Source organism: Mandrillus leucophaeus, unplaced genomic scaffold, assembly GCF_000951045.1.
Source record: "Mandrillus leucophaeus isolate KB7577 unplaced genomic scaffold, Mleu.le_1.0 Scaffold768, whole genome shotgun sequence".
NCBI lineage: Eukaryota > Metazoa > Chordata > Mammalia > Primates > Cercopithecidae > Mandrillus > Mandrillus leucophaeus.
In genome coordinates, this window is record NW_012108341.1 from 986,208 (window position 1) to 997,105 (window position 10,898).

At 46.3% G+C, this 10,898-nt stretch overlaps 1 protein-coding gene across 1 annotated transcript in view; it reads right to left on the reverse strand.

The window, feature by feature from the left end:
* Nucleotides 1–8,557, reverse strand: part of ANO4 (anoctamin 4) — a 425,382-nt gene extending 416,825 nt beyond the window's left edge. The window contains exon 1 of the mRNA XM_011966635.1: nucleotides 8,542–8,557. The gene's annotated coding sequence lies outside the window, so the exon portion shown is untranslated. The remainder of the gene's footprint in view (nucleotides 1–8,541) is intronic.
* Between the last annotated feature and the right edge of the window lie 2,341 nt (nucleotides 8,558–10,898).

The window sequence follows — 10,898 nt, forward strand, 5'->3', positions numbered from 1 at the left end:
ACCCAAATGTCCATCAATGATAGACTGGATTAAGAAAATGTGGCACATATACACCATGGAATACTATGCAGCCATAAAAAACAATGAGTTCATGTCCTATATAGGGACATGGATGAAGCTGGAAACCATCATTCTCAGCGAACTATATCGCAAGGACAAAAAACCAAACACCACATGTTCTCACTCATAGGTGGGAACCGAACAATGAGATCACTTGGACACAGGAAGGGAAACATCACACACCGGAGCCTGTTGTGGGGTGGAGGAAGCGGGGAGGGATAGCATTAGGAGATATACCTAATGTAAATGTCGAATTAATGGGTACAGCACACCAACATGGCACATGTATACATATACAACAAACCTGCACATCTGCACATTGTGCACATGTACCGTAGAACCTAAAGTACAAAAAAGAAAAAAAAGAAAAGAAATAATACAAGAATGATTGGCTCCTCCCCTTTCTTTTCTATTGAGGCAATGATACCTGGAGGGTTAAGTCATTAGCTCGTCGTCACACAACTAGAAAGTGGGAGAACCAGAACTGATACCTTGACATGAGTCTAGCCCAAGAAGTAAGCAGCATTTACTGAAGCAATTGTTTTAAGTTATTCATCTTCATGTCATCAATTTCACTTTGATTTGGGGGAAATTTCGTTAATTCTTATAATTGCTTGATTATTGTCTATAAACTATGAAGCTCCAAAGTCCTTATTTTAGGCATAGGCCAGGTTGACAGTTAAGATACCAATTTCCCTGACAAAGACACAGGGACTAGAAGCTGAGGTAAAGCCTTCTCCTGGAATCCACAATCCATAAAGCCTGAGCAAACAAACATCTCACTCACAAGAAAGTAAGGAGAAATGTTACAAAGAAAAGGTTTTCATTAAACCTTTCAAAACATATTACAAGCCTGCTTATATACACGGACAGATGAAACCCAAGAACTTACCAAACAGAAGAATGATGCATAACTACTGACTTTGCAAAAATATTCACCATCTGATTCCTTTAATAACTACCTACACTGGTGAACTAGAAATACCATTTAATTTGCAAAATATATGTTTATTGTATAGAGTGAGTTATAATACTTACCGCATCTGATTTTTTAAAAAGCAATCTAAATTGTTTATAAAAGGTTCTAAAGAACTGACTAGTAAGAAAAAAAATGTAGTTTACTTGTGTATGTACATGTATACAAGTGTGTGTTCCTCAGAAATATCAATGTGTTGATTTAGTCCATGTTTGCTGATTCAAGACCTATTCTTTCCCCCTAGCTGGGTAATCTCTATCTCCTCACCTAACCTCCCTGGACCTGGACTTTCTTTTTGTTGTGACTGAAATTCATCCATTCAAAAAACATATAGTAGACACAGGCTGGTCCCAGGTAGAAAGTGGTGGCTTGGGAAGTCTCTCCCTAAGGTGCTGAAAAATCAGTCAGAGGGTATAAAGTGTGTTTCCACTGGAAAGAGCTTTTCCTGTACAAACATATCTCTTTATTACTGTTATAAAATAAAGACAGTATTGCTGTTTTCACAATGTTTTTTCATTTATTATGTGCCACTTCACTAGAAGACAGGCAGGAGAGATATTAGTTGAAGTAGTAATAGTTCTAGTAGTATCCTCCTCTGTAACCTGCATGAGACCTGAGTGAGACCCAGGCTCCCAGAGGGCAAAGTCATCTTTTACTCATCTTGCATCCTCAAACCCTGCCCTCGGCCTAATGCATAGAAGGCACAAGAAATGTTTGCCAAAGCCTTCAGTAAGCTTTCAAATACTTGAATCACCTTTCCTGCATTTTAAATACTGTGTCTGGTGCTCATTATCCCGGCTTCCCTTTGATTCCACTTCTAGCAGCAGGCACTGTGACAAAAGCCCTTTCATGAACCCTGATTAGAGAAAAGCCTTTCCTTTCCTATTTACACCTACTTGATTCAGTGTTGAAAATCTTATATTCTATTTTCATTATCTTCAAGAGCTAAAGATTCGTGCCTTATTATTACATCATAAGATCCATGAAACAGACAGCTTCTTTTTGGGTTTTGTTTGTTTGTTTTTCGATTGTTTTTGTTTTGCTTCCTGAACCTGCAACAGTGCCCGACACACAGTAAGCACTCACAAAGCCTAGGTTACATTGTTTGTTCTAGAAACTTCCTTGGGAGCTGTGGACTCCGTGTCTAGGACTACATTCTAGTAGAAAAATCCACATTGCTATTTGCTGTGAGCTGAATGTGCCCTCCCAAAATTCATATGTTAAGGCCCTCACTAACCCCCAGTGTGATGGTATTTGGGGATGGGGCATTTGGAACATAATTGGGTTTAGATTTTAGATTTTTTTAAAAAGCACTCTAAATTGTTTATAATTGTTCTAGAGAACTGACTAGTAAGAAAAAAATGTAGTTTATTTGTGTATGTACATGTATACATGTGTGTGTTCCTCAGAAATATCAATGTGCTGATTTAGTCCACGTTTCCTGTGCATTTTATAGGTTTATGAAAAAAGTTAATATTCAAGACCTATTCTTTCCTCCTAGCTGGGTAATCTCTATCTCCTCTATCTTCTTGTTCATGAGGATGGGCCCCTGGTGATGGGATTAGTCCCCTTATAAGAGACAGAGATCCCACTCTGTCCCTGAGCACACCCCAAGGAAAGGCCACGTGGGCATCCAGCAAGAAGATGACTATCTACAAGCCGGGAAACAGGCCCTTACCATACATCAAATCTGCCAGCACCTCGATCATGGACTTCTAGCCTCCAGAACTATGAGAAATGAATGTCTGTTGTTTAACCCACCCAGACTTTGGTATTTTGTTATGTAGCTATGACACTACTACCAAAAAAAAAAAAAAAAAAAGTTTTAAAGGAAAGAATTAAAATACTGCTTCTCAGAATAAAATATTAATTTAATTTTACCCCCACAGAGAAATTTACAAAATATGAAGGGCTGAAGGTCAAAAAATAATCTGTACATGCTTTGCTGCAGCTTCTTAATCAAAAGGATCCTAATCAATGTTGACCATGAGTGTCTTGGTTGCATAATAACAAGCATGTCAGGTGATGTAGGGCAAAAACAAGAGAAGTCATCAAAGAGCTCCTTGGATTTATCTAGTAGCTAAAGCATGAGTCCCAGCCAGCTAGCATGCACCTGATCTCACCATATAGTCTGGACGCTTTTGTTCTTTTGCTTGTTTGTCTTTTCTGAAGGGTAAAAGTTATTTTGCTTATTATTTGCAATAGGAAAAAGGAGTTTTTAAAACTTCTGCATGGTGTACTGCCCCCTGCTATACTCCATTCATTCCCTCAGTCAGTCACACACCCAAGCACTGGTCACCTACTATTGCCAAGCGCTGTGCAAGGCACAAGGAACACAAAGATAAAATAGCTGGTCCTTGCCATCTGAGTTTTACAACCCACAGAGGGGAGTACTCATTGCAATACAAAATTAGCACCTGCTACGGAAAGGACTTACCCTAAGAAGTCCCAGGAGAAGCACCAAGTCAGATAGAGAATGTCAAGGGGAAAGGAGAGGGGGCCTTCTAAAGAAGGAGGGAGTGTGTTCAGAGCATGCACCAAGGTCCAGAAACCTGAGAAGGCCTCAAACAACCTCTCTCCCAGAGGGTGGGATGCTAGGGTCAAAGGCAACAAGAGAGAAGGGCAGGAAGTTAGACTTTTACCCCTACACAGAGAAGAGCCATTGAAGAATTTTAAACAAAGAACAACAGGATCAGATTTGCAAGTGTAATCCAAAGGAGCCAGGACTAGAGGCAAAGGAACCAGTTGGGAGGCCACTATTGCAGCCAAAGTGGGCAATGATGGTGGCCTGGACTAGCATAAGAGCAGTGGGCAGGGCAAGGAGAAAGCAAAGTTGAAAGATGTTAAGGAAAAAGGACCAACAGGACTTGGTGATTGAGAGTATACTGGCTAGGAGACGGAGTTGATAATATTACCTAATGCTTACTGAGTACTATGTACTGCTCCCGCTCACTTGACAGTACTATTGCGTTTAAACTTCACAGTGATCCCATTTTACAGAAGAGAAAACTGAGGCACAGAAGGTGAATTAATTTGCTCAAGGTCAGGCCAGGAGTGGTGGTTCACACCTGTAGTCCCAGCAGGGATTTGAGAGGCCGAGGCAGGAGGATCGCTTTAGCCCAGGAATTCAAGACCAGCCTAGGAAACATATCAAGAACCTGTCTCTACTCAAAAAAAAATTTAAAAATTAGCCTGGCATGGTGTCCCACAGCCGTGGTCCCAGCTACTCTGGAGGCTGATGAAGGAAGATCGCTTGAGCAAGGCAGGTGGAGGCTGCAACGAGCCAGGATCATGCCACTGCACTCCAGCCTGGGCAACAGAGCAAGACCTTGTCTCAAAAAACAAAGAAACAAAAATTTACTCAAGGTCACTGTTAGTATGTGCTGGTAAGGGAGGACTCCACAATGACTTCCAGGATTCCAGGGTGACTGGGTAGAGAGCATGCTGGCCCCTTTCAACCTGTAGCCACTCTGTATCAGATGTCATGTTCCACCTACCAGCACCATGCTACTAGCGGCTGCCTTCACACCCCTGGCATTTCTCCCCTTCATCTTCATTCACGTTGCTGTTGCTCCCTGGAATGCCTTCCTTCTCCAGTTGGCCTTCTCCCAATCTCCTCCTCCAGGAAACTGTTTTGGCCCATCGCTCACCCTACCCAGCCCTTCCCCTGCAACACTGCACTGTAATTCTCCACTTAGGAGTCTGCCTCCTCCAGCCGACTCTGCCATCTGTGAGAGAAATAGCGGGGGATCTTATTCGTTCTGGTAACCGTGGGTTCAGGCTAGAGCCTGGCACATAGTTAGAGCTCAGTAGTTGGAGACACTTTATAGGAAATAGGGACAGGAGAGGAAGATGGGAGTTGTTTTGGACACACGGAGTTTGTGAATGCTAACACAAAGAGAGAAGAGCACACAAGTAGTCTGGCAGACAGCAAGCTATACAAGCATAGCATATGCAAGAAAGAAGTTCTAATTGGTCACTGCTATGTGGGAGTCACCTGCATAAAGATGAAGTCATGGGAGGGGAAATGATGTCCTAGTCTCTCATGTCTTCTCGCCCCAGTTGATTCCCACATTCCACAGTTAGGCTTAGCTGTCATTACACTCCCTAAGTAAGTTCCTTAACCTATCTGTGCCTCAACTTCTTCAAATGAATATAGGGCTTGCTTTGGATCAATGTCTTAAAGGTTGTTGTGAAGATTAACTGAGCTAATTCACATAAAGTGCTATTACTATTATCTTCGTGTCCAGGCACACCCCACACTTCTACTTACCACTCCGAAAACTTTGCGCTCTAGTTTATAGGTCTCCAACTACGAGACTGACTCTGCACATGGGGCCATTGTTTAGCATCTGGGAGGTATCTAATCAATGTCATCCACATGGTTGAGAGTCAAATTATTTAAAAGGTTGAGAGAATCCAGGCAAACATCAGCATTAGCAGAAGGAGTCCACACACACAGAATCAAGAGGTAGGAGGAAAATGAGGGGAGAGGAGTTATATAACAACACCGGCTCAGACTGCACTGTCTTCCTGTCTTCTTCTTGCTCTCTCTACTCTAGCCACAATGACCTTCTAGCTAGCCTTGAACGTGACAAGCTCATTCCTGCCTCAGGGCCTTTGCACTTACTGTTCACTTTGCCAAGCATCTTCTTTCCCCATATAATGGAATGCCTCATTCCTTTTCTTCATTTAGTTCTCTGCTCAAGTATCTCCTCAGAGAGGCCTTCCCTATCTGAAACAGCCATCACTATGCTCTATCAGCTCTTTGAGCTCCTTACTAAGCCTCATCAGGGCTGACAGGTCCATGCCAGGCCTGTGGGTCTAACCACAACACCTTTCCTGGTTCAGGTGGGGACACAGCCTCTGTGCCTTCCTTTATATGGCCAAGAACAATTAAAGTCCCAGTCATTTCTCTCTAAAAGATACTTGTCTCCCATCCTTAGTATCATGCACATGGCTATATAATGAGTTAAAGTGGTTAAGAACCTAAACCATTTAAAGGACAAGAAAAGAAATGTCAGTGGTGAGTATAAAGGGTTGAAGCCTTAAAAACCCAGAATTATAAAAATCACATCATTCACTGAACATATTTTTACTGGAGGGCAATAGAGTTATTGATTACCCTAATCTCATTTCTCATTTCTAGAATGTGAGTCTACAAGGCAGCCTGAAAGTAAAAATTCATACTAAAATGTGGAAAGAGCAAGCTCAAAATACAAAAAGAGCAGGATCAAAATGCAGAAAGAACAGGATCAGAAATGCATATTAGAAGGGAAGCTAATGAGGATTACTGGAGGCTGCTGCTAATGAAATGCCTACATAAGCCAAATTTCTCTCTCACCTTATGAACCTAAAACACATGGTCATGGTCTACAGTGTAACTGTTCATTCTCTTGGCAGCCCCTGTGCTAAAGATAAGAATAAAGCATTTATTAAATCAGTTAATTAAATATAAAAATTGAACCCTGTAAATTCCAGGCAAAAAGTTTAGATCATCCCCCATCATGATACCTAAACCCAACTACAATAGAATTGGCAGGGGACATTTTTTACAAGGAATTCAATTGTCAGAGAGAAGATTTGTGGAGGGTTCCAGTGCTGGGCCAAGCTCTCATCAGATAATGCTCTCAACAGTATCCAATGGGTTAAAAATGTATTAAATGTGCTCAATGCTTTTTTCCTTAACTTGTTCGCTAGGTTGAACACCCTGATAGACTAATTTATTATGTCATCATTTAGATCACACTGCTACAGATCTAAGAATTAATGTGGATTTTGTGGCCAAGTATATGCATCATCTTAGGGATGGATGCAGGAGGAGAATGTGTCAAGCAGAAATTCTAATTGATATCTTTATTTAAATCTGCTTCAGTTCTCTTTAATGGTTTAATGAGAAACCTGTGTAATTCTTAATCACCAAAAACCAAAAAAGATCTGCCACCTTTTTCCTTTAATTACTGAAATATCCTTCTTTTCAAAATGATTTCACTTATTCTGACTTCATTTTCTCCACCTGGGTGCTCAATTAAGCTTTTAAAGCTTCTAGAAATGTATAGAACTGATCACTATGTAAACCTCTTACCGACAGTATCCATGGGGCAGCATACAAAATCTAAAATGATGTAAAGAAACAGAAGTCAGATCCCTCTGATAGGAAAAGGTGTAAAAATAGATGTTTTGCCAATGAATATGCCTAAAATGCCATCAGCATATTGAATTATCCCCAGATGGTAACCCAGGAACCACAATGTTGAGTGTTAAATGTGCGTGCAGGTAGGAACAACTTAAATCCCAGCAAAAATGTTCTGGGCGCGGGTGAGGGGGGTTGGAAGAAAGAAAAAATAGGCCACTAGACTGAAATTTGTAATCTGCTCACAATTTGTTACTGGTTCCCAGGCATCAATTGCAAACCCCCTGAGACATCTGAATAATCATTTTAAACAATTTAAATCCAGAGAAAGAGACTGACCCTGTTAACCTTGGTAAAATGAGCAGGGGACATCACTGGCCTAGAGAATGAAGATTCCACACCAAAGAATAGCAATTTCCGTCCCACCCACCCCGGGCTTTGAGATGTCCCTGCAGAACATTTCCCATCAATTGCTCACAGCCTTCCCGTTTAAAATGCCAAATCTAGATCTTATCGCAGCAACTGACTGCAAGCAAGAGGAAGGGAGGGAGGTCTACTTGAGTTTCTGCTTTCTATAACCAAGTCTCAGCAGTATTTCCGATAAAGGACTAAAGAGAACTGCTTTATCCACACAAGCAAGAACGTTGATAAGAAGCCTTGCTGGCTTCCCCAGCGCGCTGGGATTTCTAGCTGAGCCTGAAACCTTCACACAGTCATTTTGTTTTCCTTCAGAACCGTGCAATACCATACATGTATATATGTATATGTCTATTGAAATATATTTATTTAACAAAACAATGGGCAGGGGAACGATGAATGCCTTCCTTTTTCATAAACTTTTATTTCCAAACTGATTTCTTTTTTGCATTAAAAACATGTTACAGTGCGTATTATCTTAACTCCACAGCATCTGTCAGAGAGATGTTCTCATCTCTCATTTACAGACGGAGAAATGCAGGGGCAGAAAAGTTTAAATAACTTGTCCAAGGTCAGTCAGGGACAAGATAAGCGCTGACTGAACGCACATCTCCCAACTCCAAGCCTCACCCCGCTAGAGGAGGCCTTAACACCCGCGTCCCTTCCCCTGAGTGGTCGGAAGAGAGGGGAATGTTTCTGGAGTCCCGAAGCTCCCAGAGCCTCCCAAATTTGAGGCGTTTTTCCCGCAGACACCCGGTTCCCGGGTTACCCGCAGCCCGAAACCCCGCGGAGTATCGGCCCCAGAGCCCCAGGAGCTGGGCGCTCGGCCTCCGACTCCCTCCCTTCCAGACCTCCCGCGGAGGCGAACCTCGAAGTTTCCCCGGGTGTTTCGACGGCTCCCTGGGCCCCTCCCTTCCGCCCCGCCGCCCCGGGAACCCGCGACGGCCCCTGTTACCGTATGCGGTGAGGGAGGCCATCCTGGCCCGCGTCCTGCCCAGACTGGCCAGGGCGTCGGCGAGAGCGGCCCCCTGCGCGCTGCGCCCCTGGACGGCCCGGCCCGGCGAGTGCATGCGCCTAGCTCCAGCGGCGCCCCGGCGCTCCGCGGCTGAGCACGCCCAGTCAGTGCGCCGCGCTCCCCCTAGAGCTGCCGGCGCGCGGGGGCCCCCGGCCGGGCTGCGCTGCGAGAGCGGCGGGAGAAAGGGCGCAGACCGGCAGCCGCGCTCCGGATCCCCGCGGGGATTGAACCTGCCGCGGAGGACTCGCGGCCGGGAGAGAGGAGGGGCGAAGCTGGCGGTGGGAGGTGCCCGGCAGAGGCGCGCGGCGGATTTGGCCCAGTGCGGTCGGCGTCGGGCGGGATCCCCGCTGGGTTCACGCCAAAGGGGTGGCAGGGATGTTGCAGCAGGGGTCGGGGAGTCCCAGGCGCACCACAGCCTCTCGGGACGGTCTCCTTTCCTAGGGAAGTTCCACTGGAGAGTGCGCCTGGGGACACATGGGGTGGGTCTGGCGGCCTGTGACTCTGGACGCAATTCCCAGCCCAGGGGGCAGTCTGGAGAAGGCTTTGCCTGTGAGACCAAAGCCCAGGGGAGAGTAGCAACCTTGTCCATCGGGCTTCTATTAATGAAGTCAGTAACTGCTAAGTACCGAACTCTGACCCCAACAGTTCAGTCCTGTCCCAGTACATCATCTTATCACCTCTATTTGTGCTTCTGTCTTCCCACGAGGCGCTCACCGGTGTCCTATTCCTGACCCGCATCTGATGAGGGCGCGAGTTCACATAAGATTGAGTGATGGAATGTCCGAGCTGGTCTCAGCCCCGCTTCCCTATTGTGCTGGGTCTCCGTTTGGAATCAGCTGGCTGAGGCGGGGAAAGGAGTGGGAGAGGGAGATCGAGACCCGAGAAGTCGGTGGCACCCTTTACGGAATGAAGCAGGGGAAAAAGGAAGGCCGCCCAATGCCTCCTCGGGTCAGGTGCAACCCCGACCCCGTCGCCGGCCCGGGGCTTTGCCATTCCCAAGTGTATAGTTGAGACCACACCAAAAGGGAGGCCCAGAGGCCTCCTGGCTCAGGGCTGAAGGTCGTGGTCACCAGGCCTTGTAAAATGTCCGCGCGGGAGGAATTGGGGGGCGATGCTGTCAAGGCATTAACTGCATCTGGGGTTGCGCCTACTCGGGTGGAGGTACCGAGGGCAAATAAATCTGGTGGAGACAAAACCGGGCGTTTGTTTGGGAAGCTTCCCGCGCGCTCCAGCTCTCCAGACGTCAGACTTGGGCGCTTCCAACCTCCGCGTCCGCCTGCCTTCCCACTCTTCAGTGAGAGCAGTCATGTGGCGGCGGGTGACCGGTGGACAAGGCTCTAGGATGTAGTGTCGGGGCCCACAATTACCCCATGTGAGCGCAAGGCTGAGAGCGGAGGAGCCAGCCCCTGAGGAAGGCCAGGTCCGCCCGGGGTAGTGGGAGCGCGGGATCTGGTCCTTTATTGGCCCTCGGTCAGCCAGCCAGCAGCTGGGTGACCCTTGGTTAAGACACCGTCTCGAAGGTTCCATTTCCCCATCTGTAAAGTGGAGCTAACCATTGCGGCGGTGCCCACCTCTCAGGGCGGTTGCACGGATCTGGTGGGACAGGGACACTATCAGAACTGAGGCTGTCCTGGTGGCTGCTCCCTGCCTTGACCTTGCCCCTTGAGGGCCCCATCGGCCTCTCCTGCAGGTTTTTTCAATTTCACACTCTACCCAACCAACCCCCGGCTGAAATTGCAACCGCCCACCCTTGAGTCTAAAGTGACTGGGAAACCTGCTCTCAGTTCCTGCTCTCACCTAGCCTGGGGGCGGACGCAGGCCAGGCTTGCCTTCCCCAAGTGCTCCAAGCCTCCCCCAGACCTGGGCAGGGCCTCTGTTCTCCCTTCACCATCCCCACACCTCAGCAGCTCTGTCTGGGCATTCGTCTTAGTCTTTTCCATCTCTTGTGCCCCTTCCTAAGCCTGGAGCTGCTTCCCCAGTCTCCTGTATGTCCGCGCTGGGCCCCAAGGCCGTTTGTAACTCATCTTCTGACGTCCAGTGCTTTCTCCTCTATTGACCATCGCTGCCGCTCAGATGGAAGCATGAGGAAAGGCCATCATAACGAGTTACAAATTGCACTTTAATTCTTCTTGTCAGTTCTTTCTAATTAGCAGGAACCAAAAAGTAGCATTTAATTAATTAACCTATCTGAAAGCTACCTGAACTTCTCCCCACATAACACCATTCCAAGTCCTTGAGATATTCAGTGCCCTCAGCAGAATTAAGTCTGAGGGGACCTGGCCTCTTTGGGAGGAATT